The sequence below is a fragment of the Papio anubis genome, chromosome 14 (assembly GCF_008728515.1).
Source record: "Papio anubis isolate 15944 chromosome 14, Panubis1.0, whole genome shotgun sequence".
Classification (NCBI taxonomy): Eukaryota; Metazoa; Chordata; class Mammalia; order Primates; family Cercopithecidae; genus Papio; species Papio anubis.
The window spans coordinates 91,992,700-92,008,245 of record NC_044989.1 but is presented as its reverse complement, the minus strand read 5'-3'; the positions used below and the strand labels follow the sequence as shown (position 1 = coordinate 92,008,245).

Genomic DNA, 15,546 nt, shown 5'->3' with positions numbered 1-15,546 from the left:
ACAGAGAAGCTTTAGGCAATAACTGCTCCACCCTAGCCAAACACCACTTAAAATACCACTGTCCCACCCCAATCACAGAGGCCAGGTGAAAAGCCTCGAATTCTACCTTCACCAGCCTGTGTCAAGGCACCCCAACCACCCTGCCCACCCCAACCCCACCAGGGTGGTGTCTGAGAAGGCTGAGGAGGGAGCTGAGACTTTCATCCCTGCCTGGTGGTAAAAAGATCCCCCACAGTTGGAGCGGAAAACATCAAGGGAGCCTGAACTTCCCTCTCCACCCAGCAGGAACGAGGCATTCCTCCCTTTCTGCCATGTTGGTATTGGGAGGCCTACTGGGGAGCCAGAACTTCTACCCCACCAAGCAGTAAGAGGGAGAAGCCTTCTTCAGGGGTCAACAGAGGCCAAGAGGGGGACCTGGGCTTCCATCTACTCCCACACTTGACAATAATGGGGCAATGCCCTCCCTCCCCTCATCACTCCCAGTTCTCTCCCCCACCCCACCATCTTCTCCTACTGGGGCACTGTCAGATAAAGCCACTTAAAACAAGATATTAAAGTAAGATCCAGTCTCTTAACATAACACCCCAAATGTCAAGGTTTCAATGGAAAATTGCTCATGAATTTTCCAGGAAGACCACAAACAGAATGGAAAAAAGACAATATATTCTAACAATGAGACGACAGAGATGTTGAAATTATCTGACAAATGCTTTAAAACAACCATCACAAAAATGCTTCAAAGAGCAGTGACAGCATTCTTGAAATAAATGGAAAAATAGGAAATCCCAGGAAGGAAAGATAAAATATAAAGAAGCAGCAGAAGATGGAAATTTCAAGACTGAAAAATAGAGTAATCAAAAATTCTTAAAACCCAGTGGAGGTGCTCAACACCAAAATAGAGAGAGCACAGGGAAGAAGCAGGGAACAAGAAGATAGGACAATAGAAAACACCTAATCTGAACAACAGAGAGAAGGTAGCTGAAGATCAAAATTAACAGAGCCTCAAGGTCCAGTTGGGCTATAACAGAAGACCTAGCTTCTGCAGCACTGGAATCTGGAAGGGGAGGAAAAGAGGACAGAACTAAAAAAAATACTCAAAGAAATGATGGCTCAAAATTTCCCAAATTTGGCAGAAGACACTACCCTAGAGATTTAAGAAGCTGAGCAAATCTCAAACATAACAAACCCAAAGAAATTCACACTAAGACACATCATAGTCAAACTCTTGAAAGCTAAACACAAGCAGATGGTGTATTAGTCAGGGTTCTCTAGTGGGACAGAACTAAAAGGATAGATGTGTATATGAAGGGGAGTTTATTAAGAGTATTGACTCACACGATCCCAAGGTGAAGTCCTACAATAAGCCATCTGCAAGCTGAGAAGCAAGGAAGCCAGTCTGAGTTCCAAAACTTCAAAAGCAAGGAAGCCAACAGTGCAGCCTTCAGTCTGTGGCCAAAGGCTTGTGAGAGTCTGGCGAACCACTAGTGTTCGTCCAAGAGTCCAAAAGCTGAAGAACTTGGAGTTCAAGAGCAGGACGCATCCAGCATGTCAGAAAGATGAAGGCTGAAGACTCGGCAAGTTAAGTCCTTCCACGTTCTTCTGCCTGCTTTTATTCTAGCTGCGCTGGTAACTGATTAGATGGTGCCCACCCAGACTGAGAGTGGGTCTGCATCTCCCAGTCCACTGACTCAAATGTTAATCGCCTTTGGCAACACCCACACAGACACACCCAGGAACAATACTTTGCATCCTTCAGTTCAATCAAGTTGACATTTAATATTAACCATCATAGATAGATAGATAGATAGATAGATAGATAGATAGATAGATAGATAGACAGACAGACAGATGTCTATATGACATATTTTATTAGAAACCATGGAAGACCAGAGTACTTTCAAGTGCTGAAAAAACTGTCAATTCAGAATTCTATATCCAGCTGAAAGATCCTTTCCAGTGAAAATGTCCTTCAGGAATAAAATGGAAATCAGGTCATTCTCAGGAGAGGGAACACTAAAAGTATCTGTCACCAGCAGACATACTATAAATGAACAGCTAAAAAAAGTTTTCTAAACAAAAAGCAAACAATAAAGGAAGGAATATTGGAACATCAGTAAGGAAGAAAGAACATATTAACATAATAGTAAGCAAAAATATTGGTAAGTACTATAGACTTTCCTTCTTCTCTGGAGTTTTCTAAATTATGGTGACAGATGAAGTAAAAAATTATAACTATCTAATGTGATGCTAAATGTATGCAGAGAAAATATGTAAGCAATTGTGTTATAACCAGAGAGGGTAACAGGATGTAAAGAAAGGTAAGTGCCCTACACTTCACTTGAACTTGTAAAATGATAGCACTAGTAGATTGTATGTCTCAACAGATACAGAAAAAAAATTGATAAAACTCAGCAAACGTTCCTGATAAAAAATCTAGCAATCTAAGAATAGATGGAAACTTCTTCAACCTGTTAAGGGAGCATCTATGAAAAGCCTATAGATAACATCATTCTTGATGGTGAAAGACTGAGTATTTTCCTCTTAAGATCAGAAATGTTCACAAATTCTATTCAACATTGTACTGAAGGTGCTATCCAGTGCAACAGCAAGAAATGCAAACAAAAGAGATTAAGCTTGGAAATAAAGAAGAAAGGCCGTCTTTATTTGTAGATGACATGAGAGTGTATGCAGGAAATCCTACAAAAAAGACTACTAGAGCTAAAAATGTGACTTTAGCAAAAATATAGACTATAAGGCTAATGTACAGAAATCAATTCTGTTTCTATATACTTGCAATGAACAACTGGAAATTGAAATTTTAAAAATACCATTTATAATGGGTCAAAACATATAAAATAGGGCAAATGTGACAAGAGATAGAAAGATCTATACATTGAGAATTATAATGTAATTAGTGAAAGAAATTAAAGAAAAGCTAAGTAGACAGAGATATACTTTGTTCATAGATCAGAAGACTCAATATTTTTAAGGTGTAAATTTTCAACAAATTGATCTTAAAATAATTTGAATTGTAAATTATCATGAAATTGATCCATAAATTCAATGCAATCTTGACCAAAATCTCATAAGGGTTTTTTTTTTGTTTTTTTGTTTTTGTAGAAATTGACAAACTGATTATAAAATTCGAATAGAAATGGAAGGGACCTAGCATAGTCAAAATGACTTTGCAAAGGAAGAACCAAGTTGAAGGACTAACATTGCTTGATTTTGAGACTTGTTATAAAGCTACATTAATCAGGACAGTGGAGCCTTCTATTATTGGCATTGCTTATACAGAAGCAACCAACAATCCTTCCCTCTCCATAATAATGCTCCTGAAATCGAGAGGTAGAGTCTCATACTCTTCTCCTTGAACCTGGTCTGGCCATAGCGACTTGCTTTCCTCACAGAATATGGCAAAAGAAACTTTATAGGATGTGTAAGCTAGGTCACAGGAAGTTTTGCAGCTTCTGCCTGGGTCTCTTGAAACATTTGCTTTTGGAAAAGCCATTCTAGGTTAAGCCACTACTAAGAAGTCTGACTTTCCTGAGAATGCCATACTGTGGAGAAGTGAAAACTAGACACATAGAGAGAAGGCAGGGAGAGAATTAGAAGCTCAATGATTCCCAAGCTGTTCCAGCCTACTCCACTGAGGTGCTAGATATGGAAATGAAGGAGTCATATGGGGCCTTCAGCCTCCTTGAGCCTCCAGATTGCTGCTCCAGCCATCATCCAACTGCAAATGCATGAGAGACCCCAAGTAAGAATTGCCTAGCTGAGCCTGGCCAACTCCCAATATCATGACAGATGATAATAAATTGTTTTAAGGCCAAAAAATAAATCAAGACAAACATCAATGGAACGTTAGAATCAACAGTCCAAAAATACACTGATTTTTGACAAAGACGTAAAACAATGCAGTGGAGAAATGTCTTTTCAACAAATGTTGAGGGAACAATTGGCTAAACACATGCAAAAAAGTAAACTTTGCTCCATGCCTCACACCATATTTAAAAATAAGTTCCGGGCCGGGCATGGTGGCTCACGCCTATAATCCTAGCACTTTGGGAGGCCGAGGCGGCTGGATGGCCTGGGCTCAGGAATTCGAGACCAGCCTGGGCAACATGGTGAAACTTGGTCTCTACTAAAATACAAAAAGTTAGCTGGGCGTGATGGCACATGCCTGTAATCCCAGCTACTCGGGACGCTGAGACAGGAGAATTGCTTGAACCTGGGAGGCAGAGGTTGCAGTGAGCCGAGATCGTGCCATTGCACTCCAGCCTGGGCGACAGAGCGAGAGTCCATCTCAAAAAAAGTAAATTAAATAAATAAATAAATAAATAAAATATAAAATAAAAATGAGTTCAAAATTGATCATTATAAATTGAAATTTCTACAGTTTCTAGGAGAAAATTATTGTGACTTAGGCTAGGTGAAGATTTCTTACATGAAAAGCATGATCTGTAAAAGAAAATATTGACAAACTGGATTTCTTTGAAATTAAAAACAAGACATTGTTAAGAAAATGAAAGAGCAAGCTACAGGCTTGAAGAAAATATTTGCAAATCATATACCTAATAAGGAACTTGTATCCAGAATACATAAAAAAAACTGTCAAATCTCAATAATAAGAAATCAAACAATCCAAATTTAAAAAATGGGCAAAATATCTAAACAGACATTTCACCAAGGAAGAGTTATGAATGACAAACAGGTGTATGAAAAGCTTCTCATCATTATTAGTCACTAGGGAGATGCACATTAAAATCACAACGAGATACCACTATGCACCCATTAAAATGAGTACAAGAGAAAAGACTGACCTTAGGAAGCACTGTCGAGGATGCAGCTCAAAAGAATCTCTCATACAGTGATAATGGGTTTTAGAAATGACAGGACTGTCATTAACCAAATCTTTTCCAATCCCAGTAAAGGTATTACTGTCTAAATCTCAGCCTTCCTCTTCATAGGGCCACAGTAAAACCAGCTTTCCAGTGTCTCACAAGGGTACCCCCAGTAGCAGTGAGCTTTGCACTTTAAGCAACCTGGGGTGGCTCTAGCTTAGAAACAATCTTTCTGGTGTTTTGTTTGAGGCACCAGACAACGAAGGCCACGAGACACAGCCTATTGTGTGTTCAGTGGTCTGTCCAGCTCTCTTGGATTTGCCTGTTGGTTCCTTTAAGGTGTCTTGAAAGGCAGCGCGGTACCCAATTAAATGAAAACCAGGAAGGCAGAATGCACCACGGCTGTCAGCAATCAACTCTGGACAGTTCGTTGAGGATTGAACAAAACTCCGTGTTTCACCAAGTGCTTCTTTGTCTGCCTCTCTGCCTACAGTTAGAGGAAGGGGCCAGGTTGAGGCCAGGAAAGATTTGTTTTAGCTGATAAAGGGAAAGCTCTGTGCCAGGAACCCTGTGGTTTTCTGTCTTTGGAAGTTCTCCCCTCTGGGGCTCAGGAGGAGACATATCTTCCTCCTAAAGCACATATCGCCTATTGCCCAGGGGAAGCAATTCTCACACATCCCCTGATCACTCCGGGCTGTGTACTCGATTTCAGGCCAACAAGACACTAAGTTTTCTCTCTTAAATGTTTTAACTGTCGAGTTCCACGCTCCGCCTCCTCGGGCTTCTTATCCTGCAGGGATAGGCGGAGGGAGGCAGCTTCTAGGCTGGGGTGGGAGAAGCACCGGCGGCGCGCGGTGCGGTCGGTGTGGGTCCGGGAGCGCAGCGCAGCCGAGGCAGCGCGCGGCCTCGCTGTGAACTTGACTGCGGGCGAGGCTGGGCTTCTCGGGCGCTGGAGCCCCACATCCTGACAAAGACAGGCTGCCGGCTCAGCTTTGTGTTGCAACAGAAAAGCCTGCCTTTTACCTTTCCTAAAAACAATTCCCGGGATCTGTTAGAGGGGAGTTTCAGTCACTCTGAAATGACCAGCGAAATCTCTTAGAGCCAAAATCAGTCAACGCGGAAAAGACACGCTAATTTTTAAAACCAATAGGTAGTTGATAAATGGAGCTGTCAGTCTAGAAGCCCCCTGGGCCCAGCGTGCTTCTGCAGAGCCGGGTATTTTTAGAGTCAGCGCTCTCTGAGATTCCAGCTGGTCGACCCAGCGGGGCTCCTGTTGGCCTCACAGCGCACGTGGCTTTGCGGGATATGATGCAACCCCAGCGTGGGCTTCACTGATGCTAGGCACCAGGCTGTAGATCCAGAAACCCCGGGAAACACACAGAAGGCCAGCTCTCATCCCTCCTCCAATTTCACTTTTTTAAAAAAAACCCTCAAAAGGTCCGGATGCCGTTTTGGGGGGACGGGATGTATTGAAGATTTATAAATGGAGCAATCTCCTAATCAAAATAAACATCACCAATCATGCTCACAGGGTGGCAAATTAGTGGCAGGATATTTTGTTTTCTTTAGCAGTGATCCGTGATTGATTTATGGATTAAAATGTGCCCTATGAAGGACATATATATCTGTGAACTGTCTCCCTAAGTATTTCCTGTTTGCCTCTGTGCCACATGCCCAAGGAAAGAATTGTTTCTCATCCAGGCAGGAGCTCTCTGCATGGCTCCTTGGGCTGGGATAGTTGTCTGCTTAGGGCTTCCTTGGGCTTTGTTTTCTGCTCTGTCCCCTGAACTCGGCAAAAGGCCTATAACAAGGGAGGCCGACTCTCCTACACATCCACAGGGCCCCCAAGCTCTTCATCTGTGAAGTGGGACAATAGTGCTTGTCTTACCAGTCTGATAGTGTCCTTTTGAGGATGCCGTTAATTAAGGATGGAACAGATGCTGGTGACTGCAGCCTTTGTTGATCCACTTTGCTTGTCTGTGAGATAAAGGAGATCTTTATCAGTAATGCTTCAGTTATTTTATTTTTTTAAAAAAAGTTGCAGTAAGCATTATAAAATATTACAGTTATTACTTCTAGAATGTGGCTACACAGGAATTTATGTTATTCTCTGTGTGTTTTTGTGTCTTTCAAAGTCTTCTGATCCAATAAAAAGAAAAGAAGAGGCAAGAAGAAAGAGGAGTTATATGAAATCTTAGACTTTCTCTGATTCTATGGACAGGAAAATGCTCACGAAACCCGAGTCCTGTAGGAATGAGAGGTATGACAATGATTCATGATATTTCTGTTCCTTCCGTTGCTCTGAGAATTTACTAAAATCCTGCAGTAGCCTTCACCCCCACACTCAACCCCATTTGTCTAAGGCAGCTGTTTGCTCACCAGGCTGATTTGCTGGTGGGATAGGAATTTTCTAGCTGAAGAAGGGTAAGCCCAGGATGATGTCATTTATGATATTCTGCTTCAATCTCCTCCTCCCTCCCCAACAATCCCAACCTGTACCAAATAGGAACATACACCTGTAGGAAGAGAAACTATGATCTCTAGTCATTAAAAATGAGCTTTGTGTGAGGCGATCCCAAATGCTCTTGGGCTTAACAAAAACACATTGCAAGACTCACATTGCCATTGACATTTCCACTCCTCTAACTTAAAAACAGCCAAACTAAATTAAGTAACAACAACAACAAAAGTTGTTTCCCACACAGTTTGACCAGATCTTACCACCAGTCTTCAGCCTAAAACAATTTTCATGCTTGAGTTGTTAACTTATGAAAATAGGCACAAAAGGGGGAAAATGTGCACAGATCCTCACTACATTATTAGTCATTGCTACAGCTGAATGCATTCTGGTACAAAGGCATGTTATTCTGCCTGCCAGTATCTCAGTTTTGAACAAAATGCAGCTCACTAATGGGTTCTGCCTCATATACCTTTCTGTAATCATTGCGTTGCCATTCTCTGTAATTTATCCTGTTTCTCATGAGGAATGTGTCCATTAGTCAGGCGTGCACACACACACGCACACACATCTTTTAAGTCCGCTTTCGTTTGTGGCTGAAAAGAAAGGTCAGAGAGCTGCCAGTCATTCGGGGGAAGCACCACTGTGCCGATCGTGATAATATTTGGAAAGCACAGTGGTGGACGGATGTAAATAGATTCTGAAAATCTAGTGAATTGGGGGCAGCAACATGAGTACATGAAGAGGATCTAGAAGCAGACTGGCAAAGGTGGAGACGGAATGGGAGAATCTGACCTGTCCCACGTTGATCTCTTTATCTGAGAGGGGCAGTGCGGGGCTGACGTCTTCCTGGACCAGACAGAAACATCTTGCTCACTTGCTGAGTAGTCTCAAGTTTGGGGGATGAGCTCCAAGATTCCGACAGGAACCCCCTTTTGACAGCTTCTGGCTTGGGCTCAGAGGTGCTGCCCCAAGCCAGTCTGAGCCAAGTGAATAAAGGAATAGAGTTTTGAGCCTATTGATTTTTTGCTTCTGTAAACTCCAGAATTAGTTACAGAAATGAAGGCTTTTGAGTGTTTACTTCAAAAAAAAAAAAAAAAGAGTAGGCAGGAAAATAATTGGGAAAAACTACGGACAAGATATTTTTTTAAAGCTTGACAAAGATCAAGGTTTTCACAAACAAGTGTGAATCACTAGAACCGGCTCCTCACAGATCAGAGGTCTGCAGGGGGCTGGGGATCTGGCAAACGGGCCCTCCGTGGGCAGGGAGCTCCCCAACAATTCTCATCCAGCAAGAGAAGCCTTTGGCATCTTCCTCTTGAATTAGGATAACAGGATTCCCCATCATACACTTGCCTGGTCAGGGAGGCAGTAATTGTGAACCGAACATGTTCTTTCATCCTCTTTGAAGTGTTAACGAATGCTTTGATTTTGCTCTTTTCTCCTCATTAAGACACGTGTGGCTCCTTTTTGCCCCCAGGAAGTTAATCTCACCTCCCAAGCCCACCAGGCATCCTGCTGCTCAGCTGAGTCCAATCCCAAGGAGGTCCTCTCCTGTCAGGTGGCAGATATGACTGTCTTGCCAAAGACCCCTCTGCCAGGATTCTGACCCAGGCCCAGGTGCAGGTAATCTCAGTGCCTCACACTGTTCTGGGAGCCCAGGGTGCATCACCATGGAGCCCCAGCTCACGTGACAACATAACGGTGTTTGCAGTAATTCTCAACCCTGGATGTCCTGTTCACTACGAAACACAGGCATGTTAAGTTTCCCTGATACTGTCCTGCAGAGGCTAGCAGGCTGGACAGAATTTAGGAAGACAGAACTCCCCAAAGATCTGGAATCTTTAGCAATTATAAAGCCCAATCCTGCCCATAGCCTTCTTTTACCAGAGACAAAGCAAAGTGGTTTGCCCAGAGCCTCACTGCCAGGCAGTGGCAGAACTGAGACGAAGTAGCCTTGCTTCTTCCAGCTGACATTGAACTCCTGAGGCTCATCTGCCATCAAACTCCCACCTGAAGCCCTCACTTCCCCCCTCCCAGTGCCAGGGCAAAGTCAATGAGATAGAAATCTGCAGTCTGGAGCGTGTGGGTTACTCAGAGGCCACTGAAGGTGTTACAGGTCCCTTTTGCACTGTGTTCCAGCCAGAGGGGAACACAGGCCAGTGGGTCAGAGTGCTGTGCCCCAGAGTCACAAGCACAGGGCATGGCCCACAGGACCCAGTGAGGACATTCCTGCAGATGGCTATAGACAGGTAGAGAGCTGGAAGGCCAGGTGAACTCTGTCAGGTAGGCAATGGGAAGGTGGACAGAGGAATGTTCTTGAGAAAGAAATTCAAAGCTGAGAGAACCTCACCCCTCCTATCTCATTCCTTTTAGGCATAATCCCCACGGGCAACAGGCTCAGTGTCTGGCTAAATGTGCACCTCTCTTCTGAATCCCTTACCCATCGATGCAGTTGGTATCACAAATTAGACCCTCTCCCCTATTTTCTTCTTTTCAACAATCTTAGCCTTTTTACGTGTACCGTTCAATAGTGTTATGTACATTCACATTGTTATGTGACCAATCTCCAAAACTCATTTCATCCCCCAAAACTGAAATTCTTATGCATTAAACAACTCTCCATTCCCCAGACCCTGGCAGCCACCATTCTTTTTTGAGACAGAGTCTCCATCACCCAGACTGGAGTGCAGTGGTGCAATCTCAGCTGACCACAACTTCTGCCTCCTGGGTTCAAGCGATTCTCATACCTCAGCCTCCCGAATAGCTGGGATTACAGGTGCGCACTACCACACCTGGCTAATTTTTGTATTTTTAGTAGAGATGGGGTTTCACTGTGTTGGTCAGGCTGGTCTTGAACTGTTGACCTCAAGTGATCTGCCTGCCTCAGCCTCCCAATGGGCTAGGATTACAGGTGTGAGCCACTGTGCCTGGCTCACCATTCTGCTTTCCGTCTCTATGTACTGGACTACCCTAGGTACCTCGTATAAGTGGAGCTATACTGTATTTGTCCTTTTTTGTCTGGCTTCAGTCACTTAGCATAAAGCCTTCCAGGTTCTTCCATACTGTAGCATATAGCAGTGTTTCCTTCCATTTTAAGGTTGAATAATATTCCACTGTATGCATAGACCACATTTGGTTTATTCATTCATCTGTAAACACTTCGGTTGTTTCTACCTTTTGGATATTGTAAACAATACTGCTATATTTGAATAAGGTGTGCAAATATTTATTCGAGATCTTGCTTTCAATTTTTTTAATACACACCTAGAAGTGGAACTTCTGGGTCATATGGTAGTTCTATTTTTAATTTTTTGAGGAGCTGCCATCCTGTTTTCCACAGTGGCTGTAGCATTTCGTATTCCCACCAAAAGTGGAGAAGGGTTCCAATTTCTCCATGACTTTGCCAGCACTTGATATTTTCCATTTTATTGCTATTAGCCATTCTAATGGTGTGGGGCGATGTCTCATTTTAGTTTTTATTTGCTTTTCTCTAATCATTAGTGATGCTAGTCACCTTTTCACATGCTTTTTGGCCATTTATTGATATATATCATCCTTGTAGAAATGTCTATTTAAGTCCTTTGCCCATTTTCTAATCAGGTTGTTGTTGCTGAGTTATAGGAGTTCTTTATCCTCTCACTCCCTGAACTTTTTTTTGTTTTTTTTGCAACTGAAAAACTAAAGGCTCAAAGGGGCAGACGGCCTGCTGAAGCCTTTGCCCAGGGGCTGCTTGGCAACAGCAGCAGGGAAAGACTGACCCGGGCTGACCCTGGCTTAGGTGGCAGCTACAGAGCTCTCAGCCCATTCTCCCAGCCACACAGTCTCAGAGCAAACACTGTCCATCAAATGCATACTCTGTGTTCATAGCTTCATGTGCCAAATTGCTGTTTGAAAACCAATGGCAAACACTGGTTGCAGAGAACCCAGAAGAGTGTAATATCCACTTTAATGATGGTTCCACTTTCATATTTTTTCTCCCCTCTAAGGAAACAGAGAGAGAAAAAACTGTTCATGGAAAAAAATATATTTAAATGGATCAGTGCCAGGGAACCATTTGCACATCTGTTCTTAACAGGTTTCAGCTGAAACTACTGAAAATATACATAGATCTGTTTATGTGGAACCAGTTAAATATGATAAGATTACAACTTGGAGGGTAACTATGGATTTGGTGGTGGGGAAAAAAAAGAAAAGCCCCTCCACACTTGGTCTCCGCATGCACTCATAACTTTTTACCACAGATGTGTTGAGGGAATCAGATTTGCTGCAAATGGAAAAGACCTGAATTATTTGAGATTAGCTACAAACAAACTCAAGATGTCCCCACCTCCTTTCTGCAGCACATAATTCCTGCCTCGTCTCTAATCTGGGCCCAGGCCTTTGTTATCAGAGAGGAGACTGTAGCCAGGAAATCACCCGTTTCTGAGTGAGTCTGTCTTCACTCCTCCAACTAGCCATTTAGGAGGAAGACAGTGTGCACACTGCTCACACAGAGAATGCACAGTTGTCTTCTTTGCAGTTTTCAGCCATCCCAAAGGACACCGTGGTCTCCTGAGGTTGTGCAGGTGGCAAGGAGGGAGTGTTGGCTGAGGGGTTCCCAATGGAGGCCCTGTGCTCCTTCCGGAGTCTTTTTTATGTAGTACTCGCAACCACGCTATGAGGTTGCGTTGTCACCCTGCCTTGCAGAGATGAGCAAATTGAGGCTCCAGGTTCTGGTATAATTTGTCCAGGGCCATGCCGATAATTAGATGCTCTAAAGGAAGAAACATGTTCCTCCCATCTAAATACACCTTAACAGGAGCATCACTTGAGCCCAGGAGTTCAAGGCTTCAGTGAGCTATGATTGTGCCACTGCACTCCAGCCTGGGCAACAGAGCAAGACCCTTCCTATATTAAACATAAATAAACAAACAGTAAGTGAATAAGCCTTGAGGCAAGGTCATGACTCAAATATCCACAGGGTCCAGCAGGAGCAGGAGTGAGGGTCCCTAGGCAGCTGATATGGGGCTATAGCAGACTGACACTGGGAAAAATGCACACACTGTGGCCCAGATCTTCTGGGTTTTGTGTAGAGAACAAGAAATCACTAGAGTTTTGCATGATAGCTCAGATATTGAAAACAAGCACAAAGCACAGCACCTGCTATAGTTTGCAATCTCCACTGTGGGTCCTTTGGTGCCCCCAGCGGTGGGAGGAAGGGGCTGCACTTCCTTTGAACCCCCTCTGGTTGGGGACTGGGCATCTGACCATCAGGATCCTTGCCTCCTGGTGCAGGAGGCGTCTGTCACAGGCCACAGACAGCGGCAGCTCAGCACCCTCGTCCCAGTATCCCTTCTAAACTTAATTAAACTCCTCAACTCTGGCACACTGTGAAATGTATATTCATCTATAAACATTTCTCTAATAATTTATCTCAAAAAAGTGACGTCAGTCTATAAAACACACCACAGGACACAGGAATGGCAGTCCCATGGCCTCAGAAACAATCAGCCAAAATTGACATCTGACAACACCTCCTCTGGCAACCCCAGGGGCCAGGCTGTGATCCGTAAGGTTTTCATTCCTGCTGGACCCCACGCTGTGAAAATGCACCTATTTTTATTCATCAAAATCATTTTTTAAAAAAAGTAAGCAGCCCAGCAGAAAACAATTGTGAATGGCAGCTTCATTACATTTGGAGTTTTGGAACAAAGACAGTATTGCTCACACTCTGTGACCTGTTCAATGATACTGAAGTTTAATTAAAAAAATGTTAACGTACTAAACTGATGACAAGGAAGGTGCAACACTAGGGCTTTTTTGAAAAATCAGGAAAGCAAAATATGCATGACAGATTGTCTCAATTATCAATTCAATGTGACTTAACATTTGTCTTTTGGTTTTTATTTGACACTTTCAGTTTTGAACCAGTAGGGCAGTAATCCAAGCTGTATGGAACCAAAGTGGGGAGGTTGGTGTGACTCGGAGGGGAGGCTGAATAGTGGGACCCCTATTTGCCCTTTAGGGGCTCAAATATCATCCTGGGCAAAAGACCAGTTCTTGTCTTAAAGGACCTACTAGAATTGGCTACTGTTCCAGGCTCCCCTAGAAAAGCCCTCGAAAGGGTATTTTCTAAGCAAGAAACACGGTGATGCTTCCACCACGTGACTGGTTTAAGACAGTCATTCTAGTAGACTTGATAAGTGAGAGCCAATTATTTTGAAGCAATAGATTAAGTGGTGTGTGGGCAGCCACTGAATATTTAACCCAGCCTGAGATTCATTAATTAGGAAAGACTTTTCTTCTGAGATGATGCAATAATAGAATAGGAAAATTTAAGTGTTGAAAGTATTTCAATGCATTGATTTTAAAGAAGGTCATCTCCCCTAGAAAAGCCCTTGAAAGGGTATTTTTCTGAGCAAGAAACGCTATGATGCTTCCACCACATGACTGGTTTCAGTCATTCTAGTAGACTTGATAAGGGAGAGCCAATTATTTTGAAGCAATAGATTAAGTGGTGTGTGGACAGCTACTGAATATTTAACGCAGCCTGAGATTCATTAATTAGGAAAGACTTTTCTTCTGAGATGATGCAATAATAGAATAGGAAAATTTAAGTATTGAAAGTATGTCAATGCATTGATTTTAAAGAAGGTCATCTAAAGCAGCAAAAAGTGATCCACATCCTCTCTGGATAGTCTCTAAAACATGTCACATCAGTTCATGTCCTAAAGCCCCATAAAAGAGAGCCATTTTCCCCCAACTACAGAGCCCTGAGATCTGGCCAGAGGTCCCGTGGTGGAAGACTCACCCCCACTGTAGCCTGTGAAAGAGGAAGGCCACTGGCCCTCATCTTGGGGACCCGTGAAGACCCATCTCCCACTTGGAGCAGGCGAGGGAACTGCAGGGTATTGGGTGAGGCCTGCTATATTTCCTGCAGGCTTTGGGTCTTGGAGGTAATGGTACCAGCCTCCCAGTGTGGGAGCTGGAGCGTCTGCTTCCACCCTGAGAAAATAGGTGTGGGAGCAGGCCACAAGCTAGGACAGTGCCTCAACCTCCCTGAGGAAAAGACGAGAATGTATTCAGAGTCCAGGATCTAAACCAGGGGTCTGGAGTGGCAAATTTAAGGCCTTGAGGCTGGACTGGACCAGTGCAGAGTCAGGGAGCCACAGCTGTGACCTCGGGGAGGTGCTTGTCATGCCCAGGGAGGAGGCTGCATTCTGTTCTCACAGTGACAGGAAGCCACTGTTGAGTTCCAAGGGGGAGAAGGACATGGCTCAATGTGCCTTTCCCAAAGATCATGCCGGCTCTGTGTGGAGTGGGAGTCTGGACAGGTAAGAGTCTGGGCTGTGGGCCAAATGGGAGACATGGGATGGGAGACAACAGGATGGACTCTTGAGACATTTCACAGATAGAGCCGGCAAGGCACAGGGAAGTACTGGGTGGGGAAGGTGAGGGCAGAGTCTATGGATAAGGCACCTGAAACCCCTGGTTTCCCATTTAGAGAAAGAATCCAATAATTACTACCCATCTGAGCTGTTGTGAGGACTGAGAATGGTGCATGCCATGAGCAGCTCACAACAGGGCTCCAAGGAGTGAGGGTCTGACTGTGCTCCTATTACCTCCTTTTGTCATCACAAGCACAGATGATGGACATCTGTCTCTAGCCATGTTACTTCTGACCCCCCAGCCCCAGCAAAGCAGGAAGTGGGGCCTGGGTGAGAAGAGGGGTGACAAGGCGGGTTTGAATTGATCTTTCTGAGAAATCATGTGCAACTTCATAAGCAAAACAGTTACGCAATAAACTTCCAGGTTCTTAAAACCACGCTGAGGGTTACAAAAAGAAAGTTAACTGGATGCCGATGTGGACTGTGCAAATTGTTACCATACTGAAAACCCTGTGTGTCCATGGCGACTTATGTACAAGTGAGCGGGACAAGTGACTGCCCCCTCAGGCTGGGATCCTTGCGTCCACTCTCTGCCATGCCTGTCCCTATCATCACTCCTGGAGAAGCAGGGATGGTAGCAGAGTTCCCACTGGAGGACCAAACATGCATCCAGCCCTGGAAAACACTGGGCACACTGGACCCTTCCAGCCCTGAGCAGTGGGAAGTGCTAAAGAAGTTGATTCACAGGGGAAACTGGACCCTATCTGTGGGGTCTTCCCACTGGCTGGAAGGGTTCCTGGAGGAGGAGTTTCAGGGCTCTGTGAGGATGGGTAGGAGGGCCTATGGGGCAAGGTTCACAGCATCCTGCTTGGGA

General features: G+C 44.1%; 1 long non-coding RNA gene across 1 annotated transcript in view; it reads right to left on the bottom strand.

Moving 5' to 3' along the window:
* The window catches only part of LOC101013385, a 153,599-nt gene that overhangs the window by 18,726 nt on the left and 119,327 nt on the right, over window positions 1-15,546 (bottom strand). Inside the window, exon 2 of the long non-coding RNA XR_002516850.2 lies at window positions 6,733-6,821. This is a non-coding gene — a long non-coding RNA (uncharacterized LOC101013385). The remainder of the gene's footprint in view (window positions 1-6,732; window positions 6,822-15,546) is intronic.